At 34.0% G+C, this 15,034-nt stretch overlaps 1 protein-coding gene and 1 pseudogene across 1 annotated transcript in view; both read left to right on the forward strand.

The window, feature by feature from the left end:
• Positions 1–4,111, forward strand: LOC120130343 (annotated as a pseudogene).
• The window catches only part of LOC120130331 (GATA transcription factor 8-like), a 24,431-nt gene continuing 10,247 nt past the window's right edge, over positions 851–15,034 (forward strand). The window contains exons 1-2 of the mRNA XM_039147588.1: positions 851–855; positions 6,280–6,284. The gene's annotated coding sequence lies outside the window, so the exon portion shown is untranslated. The remainder of the gene's footprint in view (positions 856–6,279; positions 6,285–15,034) is intronic.

Genomic DNA, 15,034 nt, shown 5'->3' on the forward strand with positions numbered 1-15,034 from the left:
ATGACTACTGAGATCGAGCCGTGTATGATCATTGTTGGAGGTCAGAAAGGTAAATGCCAAATGTTAATTCATTTTTTACCGGCAAAATCTTTTTACCGTACAAGAAAACAAAAGTACATTAGCTATACATCTCTCATATTTATTTTGATCAAACTCTATTATGAATTTCATTCAAATATTCTTTTCACATTTTTATCTATATTTGAATATGTTTCGTTTTCCAATGCGATTGTACTTTATACTGATTTGATTTTTCTAATTATCATTATATATATATATATTATTCATAATTACACCTATAAATAAAATAAAAGATACAACGCTCATAATAAAAGATTCAGATTCAGAAACGAAAGCAGCACAAATAAAATTATAAAAATTAATGAATATTGCAGCAACATTAACAGTCAAATCTCCGCTTGCACAACCCTTACATCCACAATGAACGCATTCAATAATGTTTTCCTTCCTTAGGTGTTTGGGCACACGATGTTGGTAATGTTAAAACACTATCCCACATTGAGTGAGAAATATCACACACTTGGGTATTTATAGTGTTCATTCTTCTTTCCTTTATTCAATGACAGAGAACAAAGGAAAATCTCGCACGCCGCCGCTGCCTCGTCTTGTCTTGTGGACGTGGCTCGTTGGATACTATCTTTTCGGAGGAATGGTAGGGGCAGACTGGTTAATATCCGATAAACGAGAAGATGATCTTGGCAGCCGGCGAGGTGGTATCGTGCAGGTTTGAGCTGTAACAACGTGTTATTGTAGGGGTACAATTAAGTTGAGCTCGAGCTCGATTTCAAGATAAAGATTCAACTGCTGGGCCGTGCTCAATTAGGCTCATTTAACGTGTAAAGAATAAGCTGGATTCTGCAAGTTCATTTATTTATGAGCCGATTTCTAACAATCGATTCAATGTTACTAAACATCGTGCAAAACATATACAAAATCTAAGAAAACAAACTACTGCTAGAAGATTAACTTTGTTGCTATATTCATTGCAGAAACATGCAGCTCAAGCTGGATCTGAAATTTTCTTCATTATTAATATCCAGGTATGCTTATATTTTGAATTACCTTCACATTTTTTTAACATCCCAAACAACGGGTTAGTGACTAAATTGTAAAAATTCAGAATTTGGTGATTTAGGTAGAATAATTGAATAGTTAAAAAATAATTGTTAGTAAATATGAAATGAATTAAAGGAAAAAATGGTCATTTGTAAGGTAAAATAATTAAAAATTTGGATGGGTTTATATTAACCCACGTGGAAGAGAAAGGAAGGCAAAAATTGGTTCCAAGTTTTATTTCTCTTCTTCTCCTTGTTTGTCTCTTCTTCATGGTGGCTTTGGGCTACAAGGTAAGTTGGATTTTTATGGTTAATTTCTGGAATTTTAAAGAGGGTTTTGATTGTTTAGATGCTATATAAGCTAAAGGAAAGCTTATATGACATTAAAACAACAAGATAAATGTTTTAGAGATAGATTTGAAAAATGAGTTTTTAGATGAAATTTTGATATGGATGAGTTTTTGAAGTTTGAATAAGATTTTTGACTTGTCAGTAGGTTAATTAAGGAATATGGAGTGTTAGAATTGATTAATAACATGTTTGAAAATTGGATATGATTCTTAGTTTTAAGAATTTGAATTAAGTATTGGAAATAATGAAGTGTTGAAATGATAGAAGTTAGTTAATATGGTTGTAGTTAAGTTTGGTGGTATTAAAGGAACTTTGTATGAGAAAAATTAGTGAAGAGTTGATGAATTTCGGGTTTGAACAGTAAAATTTACAGATTATGCAGAGGGAATCAATTTCCCCTAAAGGAAAAGGTTGAAGTTTGGTTTATTAAATTAATCTAAGTTGTTAGTATCAAATTACAAGGGTTAGGCTTCTGATAACCATCTTGAAAATTATGTTTATGTAGATATAAAACGTAATTATATTCCGGAACAATCGAAGAGTTAGGATTGAATCAACGAAAGCGTGGTCAAGGTGAGTGCATATTATAATTATAGTACAATGGAATAAGACTTGTGATAAGTCTAAATCCTATCTTGATTTTTATAGTACAATAGTTATGAACATGCATACATGATAATTATTATGATACATGCATAAGATATATATGTTCATATGATTCGATAAATTATATATGTGAATAGATTCAAATGCACATGTGATATTATAAGTGATATGAATTATGTGATTTCAAGAGAAATGACATGAGCACATGAACATATAAAATATAAGAATAATGCCCATCGTATATGATATGAGAGCTATAGGTATAGTTGGCATGCCAAGAGTCGAGGATTTCATAGGTCCTTCGGGATAACTCATAGGTCATTCGGGACATATTCACAGGTCCTTCAGGACAAACTTCATATGCCACTCAGTGGGACTTATATGAGCTGTGGTGACAACATAGTGCACGACCTCAATGTACTCGAATACCTTGAGTTCTCAGTAATGTACACGAGCTTATAAAATGTTATTAAAGGTAACATTATTATTGTTGTATGTTACCATATTGAATTACATGCTAAATGATTGAATGGATAGATTGCATGATCATATTCATAAGGAATGTATCATTATTATATTTATATGCCTCACTAAGTCTATGACTTAGCGTGTAAGTGATTTACACGTAGGTACCAAGAATCAAGAATAGCGGAAATAGGAGTGGCAAGAACAACAACACTGCTAGAAGATCATATCAGAAGTAAATAATAAAGTATGTATTTTGATTGTATATAGTATGTTGGCATGTAAGAAATGTTTTAGTAAGAATGCTCTGATCGACTTTTCTAATGTTTTAAAAGTATTCATGTAAATATAAATGTATAGTAATTAACGATTAAATTTTTACGAGTTTTATGTAAGTTTTACGAAATCATTGTAGATGCACTGTAGCAGGTTATTGTTCACGGGAATATAGCATGTTACTGTTCATACGTATTTTAATGTTCATAAAACAAGAAAATATTTCGTTAAATTGGTTATAATGAATATAATTAAATAGTATATTATAGTATTTCTTTAAAATAAGTTCAAATGTTTTGTTATTTTGTAAGGAAATTTTTTTTAAAAAGACAATGTGACATCTCAGACTCTTATTCGGGTCGGATACAGGTTGGGGGTGTTACATTTTTCATCAACCATCACATCATATATTTCAGCAAATATGAATCAGGTTCCCGGAACGTCGAGATATACACTAGCATTGTACTGCATGATGAAATCTCCTTTGGAGGATCACCCTTAACTTTACAAATTTTTAAACGGAGAAGATGCCTTTAGGAACTCAAGATTTAAGTTCATACCATGCATTTCTGAGGTGAGAAAATGCTGCACTATATAGTTATATGTTGCTTCAACTTTTTTTCTTATTTTGAAGTATTCGTGCTGCGAACCTGTGAAACTCGGCTTGGATCGGTTCATTTGCCTAGGATTTTCGGTTTCATTTTGAAAAGACTAGGATACTGTATGTTTTGACTACTGATGTGCCTCTGTAGGGATCGTGGATGGAAAGGCAAAGTGTTCCAAAGAGACCTTCCTTAATAGGTCAAGCTCTTGAAACTCGTTATTTCAGAGGGACAAATTACATGGAGGTACATTGTTTTCAATTGTTCGAGGATTGTAATTGGATACAAATATTCGAATATTTCAAGAAAAATGAATAATCAAAATAATGTAGGACGCGTATACGATGCGATTAACAATCAAATATACTGAAAATTTTGCAGGTTGACGTTGATATTGGATCTTCAGCAATAACACGGGGCGTAGTTGATTTTCTTCTTGGATATATTAACAATTTGGTCGTAGAAATGGCTTTTATTATACAGTTTTCCTTTTAACTTTTTTGTTTATGTTTCTTTATTTACTTTTGTATTTGTTAAGATAGAGAAGGAAATGCCACGTGTAATTTGGTTGATGGATTGATTATGATCAAAATCTTCTTGTTCAGGGTAATACACCAGAAGAGCTACCTGAAGCCCTTACTGGAACATGCAGGCTTCATCATATGGATCTATCCAAAGCAAACCATTGCTAGCATTACCATGATTCAAGGTGTTGTTTGGTCGAACCGGGTTAAGCCCGAACCGGCTGAATAACCCTTTTACTTGGCATAATGGTTTGTGTCAAAATTATCAGACCATATGCTATGTTTAGACACAAAATTGAAAAATTAGATTTCACTTTATATGTAAGCTGTAAAAAAACACACATTATGACTAAGAGATGTTTATTAAAATTATACATGAATTTTAGTAAAATATACAATGTGATATAAATTTTTTATTCAATTTTCATAAATCATTAATATTCGTATTATTGTGATATCATTTTATGTGACACCTCAACCGACACGTAGAAATTATCGCCTTAATTCCCGTGCATGATTTTCCGGGTCAAATTATGATTTTGTTTTTCTGTTTTATTTTGGACTTTCATTACCCGGTTACGCAACCGAGTATCAATCTATGTCACCTGCTACACCCAGTCACTCTGTCGGCACCGACACGCCAGATTCATTCTCGGTAAATCGAGACATGTATTTTTTGAAGGGGGTTCATTAGATGTTTTGTGGTGCATGATAATCTAGTGGGGACTGGGAGTTTTGAAAGAGTTGCTTGCTGGATTGCGGAGTCATTGACAATTTATCATGCCTGCACGTGATTTGCGGCCTAGTGGATCGGGACCTGGCTTTGCATAGCAGCCACCAGACATCTCGACCCATCAAATTAGGGGAAAAAATTATTAAATAAAATAACAATTGATAGTTTTATAATATTTTGAATGTATTATATTAATGGTAAATACATAAACGATCATTGACTATAAAATATTATTTTATTGAATCATTAAATTATTAAAATTTACAAATACTTCATTAATTATAGTGTGTTTATTTGTTGAACTCTGAAATATTAAAAATTACAAAATGATTATTCAGTCATTCATTTGTTTTAAAGTTATCCTTTATTATTAAAAAATATGATAGTTTGAGTTGAATGTTAATTTATTGACTGAGATATAATAGTCGTTTTAGATTTTGAGATTATATTTTATCATATCATCGTTAACAACTTAACGTCCAACTTAAATTATCGTCAATTTTTTAACGAAAAATAATGAGTTTGGAACATATGAATAGTTAAATAATAATTTTGTAACTTTGAATAATTAGTGAACCTAACAAATAATATCATATAGACAAGATCATTTACATGCTTTACCCTTATAATAAATGATCAATATATTGATAATTTAATTCCTTCTGATGCGAGTGTTCTGCAACTATTATTGTTCATTATCGATGGATTTAGAAAAAAATTGTGGTGAGAATCACGTATATATTAACTACGTAATTTTTTTTATAATGTAGGCACAAATAAAATTTTAAAATAAATACAACCAATAAAATAAATCGTTAATTAAAAAAAATTAAATTTTAAAGTAGATACGTTATCTATCCTACCATAAGCATGCATCCGCTACTATTTATCATGCAAGTGCATTCTTAATTTTAAAAAAAAAGATATGTGAATCATTGACGAAATGTTTTTCGTACTTTCCAAGTCAGGAGATTTTACTGATCATTTATTATAAAGAAGTAAAAGTCGAATGACTAAATGTTTAGTTTACCCATATAATAAAATATAAAACAAAGTAAAATATTGACGTGTGTTAATGAGTTTGACTTTCATACTTACCTTCATATCTATTATTACTTCATAAAAACTTAATTACTATTCAAAAGTATAATATTTATGAATAGATCTGAGTAGTGACGATGAATATATTAAGAATTAATGAATGAAAAATAATAGAGTAAATCTCAATTGAAACAGATATCCTCTTCGAGCAATGGTTTAGGGTTCGTAGTCGTGAACTTATAGCTTCATGTCTTTGTTTGGCCCCACCATCGTGTGCATATCACATTTTGAGTCTGCGTACGGCCGATGTTCGGGTAATTTTATATTAAAAACTTAAAATAAATAATTATTTAAAGAAATAAGGTTTTTTAGAAATTATTTGAAAGAATAACTCCAAATCATCCACACCGAACGATCTCGCGGCCTACAAACCGCGTGCTAAATCTTCGCACCCTCTAACACGCGAGATACATCCAATGTGGATGTACTTTCCAAGTAAGCCAATAAAACAATTGGATAAAATGGCATTGCACATTGTGAAGGAGAGCTAGCCTTTATGATACAAAATATCGCGAGATTTATAGGGGACCTCGCTGCTTGCAAAGCGCGAGTATTGAGAACGAAATAAATTCTGCGTGTTTTCAACGTAACTCACATCTTGCAAGACTCAAGTTACCTTTAAAGCTGCGTTTCCTCGGGTGCGAAAATGGCTATAAATAGGGTCCTCTATTCCTATTCATCACCACACCCATCCCTTTCATATATCCAAAGATTCAAAGATTTCATATCATGACAACAAGTCTATTAAGACATTATCGAAGCCACGTATTCGATTATTGGAGGCGAAATGATGACGTAAATTAGTTAACATTATTTTATATTTTTACTATTTATTGATTTAGTTTATTTGTTTTGGTATTTAAATAATTTTTTAATATTTATATTTCGTAAAGATATAAACGTGTATTAGAGTGTCATATAAATCTTGTGACATCGCCCGATGCAGATATTATTGACTATTTATATTTAGCGGGTTTCAGATATATTAGTAGTATAACTGGTCACGGTGTGAAGTTGCATCATCCACTTATAAATGTGTTTGTGGAAAAATGGAGATTGGAGACGTATACGTTTCATTTTTCGTGTGGGGAGACAACTATTACCCTGCAATATATTGCATTTCATCTGAGACTGCCTATTGATAGAGTAGCTATTAATGGTGTTGTTGGCGCCCCTATAAACATATGTGAGGTATTGCTCATAATTGATCCGCTTGATGATGCACACGATGGTGGAAAAATAAAAATTAAATTTTTGGATGAAAATTTTACGAACCTACCCCAGAATACGGAGCATGAAGTGAATGAATATAAGTGTTTTTATATATGAATATTTATTAATGTTTCAATTTATTTATTTAGAAATTAAGTAGTTATATTATTTTATTAAATTTTTTGAAGCGATTTGTTCATGTGCATATACTACGAGTTATTGAGGGATTTTAATGCCAGGCAAATCCCAAAATAAAGTGCATCTGATGTGATTGAATCGTTTGCAAAATTTGAGTGATTCAATAAATATAAGTTGGGGTTGACAGTTTTGGCATTTTTGTTCCGACAATTTTGTAGAGTTGTAGATCCGACGAAAAATATCATTGGAGGGTGTTTATTGTTGTTGCAGTCGTGGGCCTGGATCCGAAAGCCATTTTTATACCTGATCCTTAAAACAAATGTCTCATATGAATTTTTTTTACTTAAAAGGTAAAAAAATATTTTTTATAATATTACTAACAAAATAATACAATTATATATTGTATTAATGATAGGTGGAATGATGAAACCTCTCACGCCCACTTACTAACACATCAACGAGACTTCAGACTCCTGATCGATAAGTTTGAAGATCTAGTAATAAAAAAATTTCCTTCAACTTTTATCTTATAATTTTAGAATAATTTAATTTATTTGAGGTTTTTAGCTAACAAAGTTATGTCATTTTAATTTTATAGTTCTTGTGGACACTTTACTGCGATGCTGCTATTGTCGATTGTATACAGTATGAGATTCGGGTGAATAGTGCGCCTGTGGCCATCGTGTTAGTCCCGTTGATCTTGTATGAGATAGTCGAGTGGCATCCTATCGAGTGCGCCATTCAAAAATTTAACTGTGTGCAATCAATTTCTCCACATTTACCTTACTTGGATGATTTTTATCGACTGACTTGACAAGGGAAGATTACAATTAATTGGGCGGACCATAATGCGGTGTATCTGAACGAGTGGGTCCGAAGATTCTAGAGCATGCCCATGATTCAACTCATCGTTGGCCACAACATGACATATGATTATATGTGATGGTACTAAGAATATGGGATGCCACATATATTGATCGATGAGGAGCGAGCATAAGAATTATATGTTTCTCCACATAGTCACCCACGGACGGGGAGGAAACGTGGGGGACTTAAGGCATAGAAGAAGAAGACAACAAATGTGCATCTTCTTTATCAGTAACAATACAAGGACCTCCTCAGACACCGTTGACACACCCTGACTTCACCCACTTGACTCAATCATCATTTCAACAAATAGGGCAGTTCCAGGAAGGTTTCCTCACTGATGTCTTTGACCAGTTGAATTCACCACTGACACAAATGGCGGCTAACTTTGGATCCGATATTATTGAACAAACACCGTCGCAGAGCATATTCTACACCGATCCCAATTCTAGTACCAGTGATGGATTGATTCCATATACAACTATCAGTCTTGATGATGATGATATTGCTGAAGATGAAGATGAACCGTAATTACGTTCGTGTCGGACTCATCGTCCACCACGATGCGAAACTGGTGGACATAGGCATTATTAGTTGTTATCTATTTCATTCTTTAAAAATAAAATATTTGTTTTAAACTATTTTATTTTGAGTTAATCAAAATATTTTCAGTGAAAATCGTACCCTGCATCCTGCGATATCTATAGTACGTCAGCAGAACCACACATCTTCAAAACGTGAGATACTAGGATCTCGCACCCTGCAACTCGCATTATTTGAAAATCGTGTCTTACAACTCGTGAGGTTCTTGAATGCCAATAAAACAACTGCAATTCAGTATTATCGGGCAACAACTCAGTTAAAATGTCGAGGAGAGAAAGCCTTACTGCTTTGGAATATTACAATGATGAAATGATCAGTGATGCATATCTCGGTGTTGTGTTTCAATCCGTATACACTATGATAATAGCGCTACCAATGAAGTTAATGAAAAACAAGTTGATCAAGGAAGTGAAGAAAAATGTCCCACATGCTCGCGGTACAAAATTGTTACCCTTGAGGTATCGACTACTGATGTCATTAGAACCATTAACGTACATGATATACACCGTTGAGGACAATGGTGTTGTGCATATGATGATTGATGCTCACTTGCAATATTCATTTGGAGGGTCGATAAAGTTATAGGTATTATTTTCTGATGCTGATAATAGTACCAGTGTGCCAAGTTGGAGACAAGCGGAGTTTGACTTTAATGCAACTGTTGACAGTTTGACGGTAAATTTGAGAAACAACTTCAATTTATTAAGCACACACGATACACATAACAATTTAGGTGCATCATCATCTTCAATGCCAAGACATTATTGTATTGCTAGATTTGAGTTTGAATTGATCATGCCACCAACACAACAATCCGCGTTTAACACATTCGATGATTTCTCATCTGGACGATATTCAACGTATATCCCTTCTGCGAATAACGCCTCAATACATATAGGGAAACATTCTTTTACTGGTGTGCGTAACGTTAATCATGACAAACCGATTCGTGAACGGTCTCGTGATTGACGAACACCTACAGTAGTGACTAACTTTGATTTAAATTGGGTTGAACTATTCCATTTTGAGAGGGATCATTCTGACGAATAACCAATAAGAGAGCCTGACCCTGATGGTAATGAGTTCGACTCTTCTATAAAGAACCACAAGACCTTGACATGCCATCAGAAATAGAAGACAATAAAGAATACGGTGCGACTACAACGGTTCCACTTGCTACAATGCATATTTCTTATTACTAACCACCATCACACTTTACAACAATTGATATGGAAGCATTTAACACTCCAAAAATTTCCCAATTTTCACACATTGAGCAATACAATCAACTTAGTGATGGTGATCTCTATGTTGGAATGATTTTCAAGTTAATATAATGTTTTAATTTTTTATTATTTATTTTGATTTATTTATTGATAAGTTGGCAATTTTATTTACTTTTTTACAAATAAGTTTAGGATAAAAGAACAAGTTATGACAACAATCAAGAACTATAACATATATCGTTCCGTCACGACAACTGTGAAAAAACTGATTCAGATAAGTACATCATTGAATGTCTCCACAAGAAGCAGGGATGTAATTGGAGGGTTCGTGTATCACGGTTGAAGATGATGAACAACCTTTGGAAACTCAAAAAATACATCAAACCACATAAGTAACGTCCTTCATACCAGGTTAGTGATCAAATTGTGAAATTTTAAAATTTAGTGACCAAAGTAGATAAATTGAATAGTTGAAAGATTTAATAGGAATGTTTCATGTAGGATGGATAAACAAAGAAGGGAAATTAAGAGGGCAAATGAGTCTTTTAGTAAGAGAAATAATTAAATATTCCTTAAGGTTATTTTATAAACCACGTGGAAAGCATTTGAGAGAAAACAAGGTTCCAAATATTTCTCTCTTCTTCTTCTTCTTCTCCAACCGTGAAACTTGCAAGAAAATGTGAGTTGTCTTCTTTTGGATTAATTCTTATGAGTTAAGCATGGGTTTGGTTAATGAAGATTTAGGAAAGATGATGAAGAGAAACAAGGACTTAGAAACTCAAAAAATTGGAAGTTAAAGGAGATTAAAGGTTGGGAGCCATTGAATGAAATCTTGGATTAAAGGACATAATAAGAATTAGAAGCTGGATTTGACTTGTCATCAAGCTAATTAAGAAGTATGAGGTGATAGATTAAAATTAGAACAAGTTAGAATTTGAGTAAGATTCTTAAATTATATATGGAGAATTGGTTTTTTTAAGTTTTAGAGGTTTTAAACGGATAATAATTAGTTTAAGTAAGTGTATGAAAGTTAGGAATATTAAAGGGAGTAAAATATGAAGGTTTGAGCTGAAATGAGATGATTTTCGAGCTCAAAATAGGATTTCTGGTATAGGGAAATCGGTACCCATTCAAGGGGAATCGATACCCCCTCAAACGAATATGAAATTCCAGAATACCAGAGGGGAATCGATACCCCCACAGTAGGGAACCGATTCCCCCTAAAGAAAAAAATAAAATCAATTCCTTAAATTTGTTTAGGCTATTAGAAGTTAATTTCAAGACTTAGGCATATGATAATCATCTTGAAAATTATGTTCATGTAGATATTGAGCCTAATCGAGTTCTAGAACAATCGACAAGTAAGATCGATCGAGGAAAAAATAAGGAAATATATGTGAGTGCATATGCATAGCATGAATATAGTATTATATTCAGTTCTAGACTTGTGTTAAGTCTAGATTCAATATTTGATACATGATCACATTCCATATTATGATACTTGACATGAATTCATATTATATGCATTATGTGACATGAATATGCAGGAAAAGTTATATGAATTATGTGATAAAAGTGTGGAAAGTGAAATGTTATGTGATAAAGGTATGGAAATGATATGTCTATGCGATATAAATTATGTGAAATGTAAAAGCCCATGTTCTGTAGATGAGAACTATATGTATAGTTGGTATGCCAAGGGTAGAGGGTCTACGCGGTCTTTCGGGATATATATATATTCTTTGGAACATTTGTGAGGTCTTTTGAGACACATAATTGATCATTGGCATATGTATATGATTCTTAAGGAATTTATATGTGGTCCTTCGGGACAAATTCTACGCGATCCTTCGGGACAAATTTCTACGTGGCACTTCGGTACAAAAACTCTACGCGACACTTCGGTGCAATTTATACGAGCTGTGGTGACAACATAGTGCACAACCTCACAATACTCACGTACCTTAGGTTCTCAGTATGGTATCATGGGCCAATAAACTTATTAATACAAATTCGTGAATGCAAATGTAATATGCTTACGGGTAAGGATCATGGTGATATAAACTACATTGATTAAGTATACGATTTAATCTCATTTCATATCATTACGGCATTTTCATTACAGTTCCTTGCTATTATTATTACATTGCCTCGCTAAGTCGATGACTTAGCGTGTGAGTGTTTCACGCGTAGGATCCGAGAAAGTAGAAGATACATGTTAAACAGCTGACATCATTACTCCTGAAACTATCAGATCAGAAGCAACCTAATCAATAGGTCATTTTGTTATGTAAATGGGTGTTGAAATGTAACTAAAGGGTTAAGTTGTGTATGCTATTATTATTTTGGTAAACTTGTGTTAATATATGTATATTATCGTATTTTTTTAATATAATTTTAAGTATTTTGTTATTATTTGTTAAGAGTAATGTTTTAAAAAGGTAATGTGACATATCAGACTCGTATTCGGGTCGGGTACGGGTTGGGGGTGTTATATTTAATGGTATCAGAGCTATGGTTTAGCCGATTCTAGGCATAAACCAGAGTCTATAGAGTCTTTAAATAGAATACATGCCAACAAAAAGTGAGAACTTCTGATCTGGTATAGTATGATTATATTGTTTTGTTAATAGAGCGATATGTTTATTCTTATTAGATGTCCGGACATAGTAGCTCCCGAAGTGAAGCGGGAGAAGATAGACCTGCTAAAAGTAATAATTCATCTGCTCTGGCCAGGCAAGGTGAAGAACAGGCATCTCAAGGAGTGCCTGTGCAAGATCAGGATACGTTCTTCAGAACGTTAGACGCTATTCTGACGTATCTTCAACCTCCTGCTCCACCAACTCAAAGAATGAATGTAGCAAAAGAGTTGAGAGGTTTAGGAGCTCCCGTATTTATAGGAGAAGCCGAGAAAGGTCCGGTTGTGGCGGATCTTTGGTTAAATGATTTGAAAATCATGTTGGATGGTCTCCACTGCTCTAAAGTGGAGAAATTAGATGGAGCTGTCTCGTTACTAAGGGGTTAGGCGAGTGGTGGACGAACGTCACCATGAGGATGTCAAATGACCAGTTGACTTGGTCTTTATTTTTAGAATAATTCAAAAACAAGTACATTGGAGATCAGTTCATTCGACAAATGAAGCAAGAGTTTATGAATTTGAAGCAGTTGAACTGCTCTGTATATGAGTATGAATATGAGTTCAACAAGCTTAGTCGGTTTGCATCTAAGCTGGTACCAACTGAAAAAAAGGCTTGTGAATGGTTTGTGGAGGGCTTACGCCCTAGATTGAAAGAGATGCTGATATAATTGAATTTGTCCTCATTCCAATAGGTGATTAATCGTGCCAAAGCTCTTGAAAGAGCTTAGAATGAGAGATCTGGGGACTTTAGAGTTCAGACATCAAAGAGGACAGGTGTTTCTTCCAGCTCAGCACCACCAAAAAGAGGAAGAGACTCAGGATTTCGATCACAAGCTAGATCCGAATCAGTTGCATCCTCAGCTAGAGGAGCAAGTCAAGTGAGGCCTAGACAGACGCAATTAGTGGGATATGGTGCTGGGAGATCCACTCAGAGTCAAGCGAGACAGTGTCAACATTGTGGGAAGAATCATTTTGGGTCATGTCGGATGGCTTCTGGAGCTTGTTTTCGATGTGGAGACGTCGAACATTTTATTCGGGATTGCCCGTTATTGGTTGGTGAGCCTGCTTTATCTGAGAGAGTTGGCTCTACCTCACAAAGAGGACGAGGAAGGAGCAGAGGAAGAAACCAGTCTGAATCCTCTGCACAACATGAAGTTCGTTCAACTGCTCGGGTATACAATTTAAAGACAAGTAAAGATCGAGCTGATCCTGATATTATAGTAGATACTTTTCAGCTTTATGATAAATTAGTTTTGGTACTGATTGATCCGGGTTCTAATTATTCCTACATTATAAGTAAATTAGTAAAGAAATTGAGGATTCTCTTATAAGCCACGAGTAATAAAATTATAGTAACTAATCCTTTAGGCCATAGTGCTCGAGTAAACAAGGTATGTAAGGGGTGTCCCATAAAGATTCAGGGAATTGAATTTCCTGCTAATCTGATGGAATTACCCTTTGACGAGTTTGAAGTAATTATGAGAATGGATTGGTTGTTCCGTTTCTATGGGGATGTTAACTGCAGATCGAAAAAGGTAACCCTGAAGAGTCTAGGAGGAACATAAATAAGTGTGATCAGTGAAAGGTTTAATCCTTTAGCAAATGTAATATCATTAATGTCTGCTAAGAAGATATTGCTACAAGGATGTCAATGTTTTCTTTCAAATGTGAAAGATACAAGAGCTATAGAGAAAAGATTAGATGAAATTTCAATAGTTTGGGAATTCCCTGATGTTTTCCCTGTTGAGTTGTCAGGATTACCTCCAGATAGAGAGGTATAATTTCAAATTGAAGTAATACCGGGAACTGCTCCAATTGCAACGACACCTTATCGGATGGCTCCGAAAGAATTGCAAGAGTTAAAGAATCAATTGCAAGAGTTGTTGGAGAAGGGATTTATTAGACCAAGTATATCGCCTTGGGGAGCTCCAGTGTTAATCGTTAAGAAGAAAGATGGATCAATGCGTCTCTGCATGGACTATCGACAACTCAATAAGGTGACAATAAAAAATAAATATCCTCTCCCACACATTGATTATTTGTTTGATCAATTAAAAGGAGCTTCGATATTCTCGAAGATTGACTTACGTTCTGGTTATCACCAATTGAAGATTCAGGAGAAGGACATTCCAAAGACTGCTTTTAGAACGAGATATGGTCATTATGAATTCATTGTAATGCCATTTGGAGTAACGAATGCACCTGCTACTTTCATGGATCTCATGAACATAATTTTTCAGCCCTATTTGGACAAGTTTGTTATTGTCTTTATTAATGACATATTGGTTTACTCGAAGTCTATTGAAGAGCATAGTGTACATTTACAAATAGTTTTGCAAATGTTCAGAGATAAAAAGCTTTATGCCAAATGGTCCAAATGTGAATTTTGGCTTAATGAAGTGATTTTCTTGGGGCATGTGATCTCTGTAGATGGGATTCGAGTGGACCCTCAAAAGATAAAAGCTATAATAGACTGAGAAATTCCAAAGAATGTATCAAAAGTTCGGAGTTTTCTTGGACTTGCCGGTTATTATCGAAGATTCGTTAAGAATTTTTCGATGATAGTGCTGCCTTTAACGAAGCTAATGAGAAAGAATGTACCGTTTGTTTGGACTC

This window comes from Hibiscus syriacus, unplaced genomic scaffold, assembly GCF_006381635.1.
Source record: "Hibiscus syriacus cultivar Baekdansim isolate YM2019G1 unplaced genomic scaffold, ASM638163v2 tig00110546_pilon, whole genome shotgun sequence".
Taxonomy (NCBI): domain Eukaryota; kingdom Viridiplantae; phylum Streptophyta; class Magnoliopsida; order Malvales; family Malvaceae; genus Hibiscus; species Hibiscus syriacus.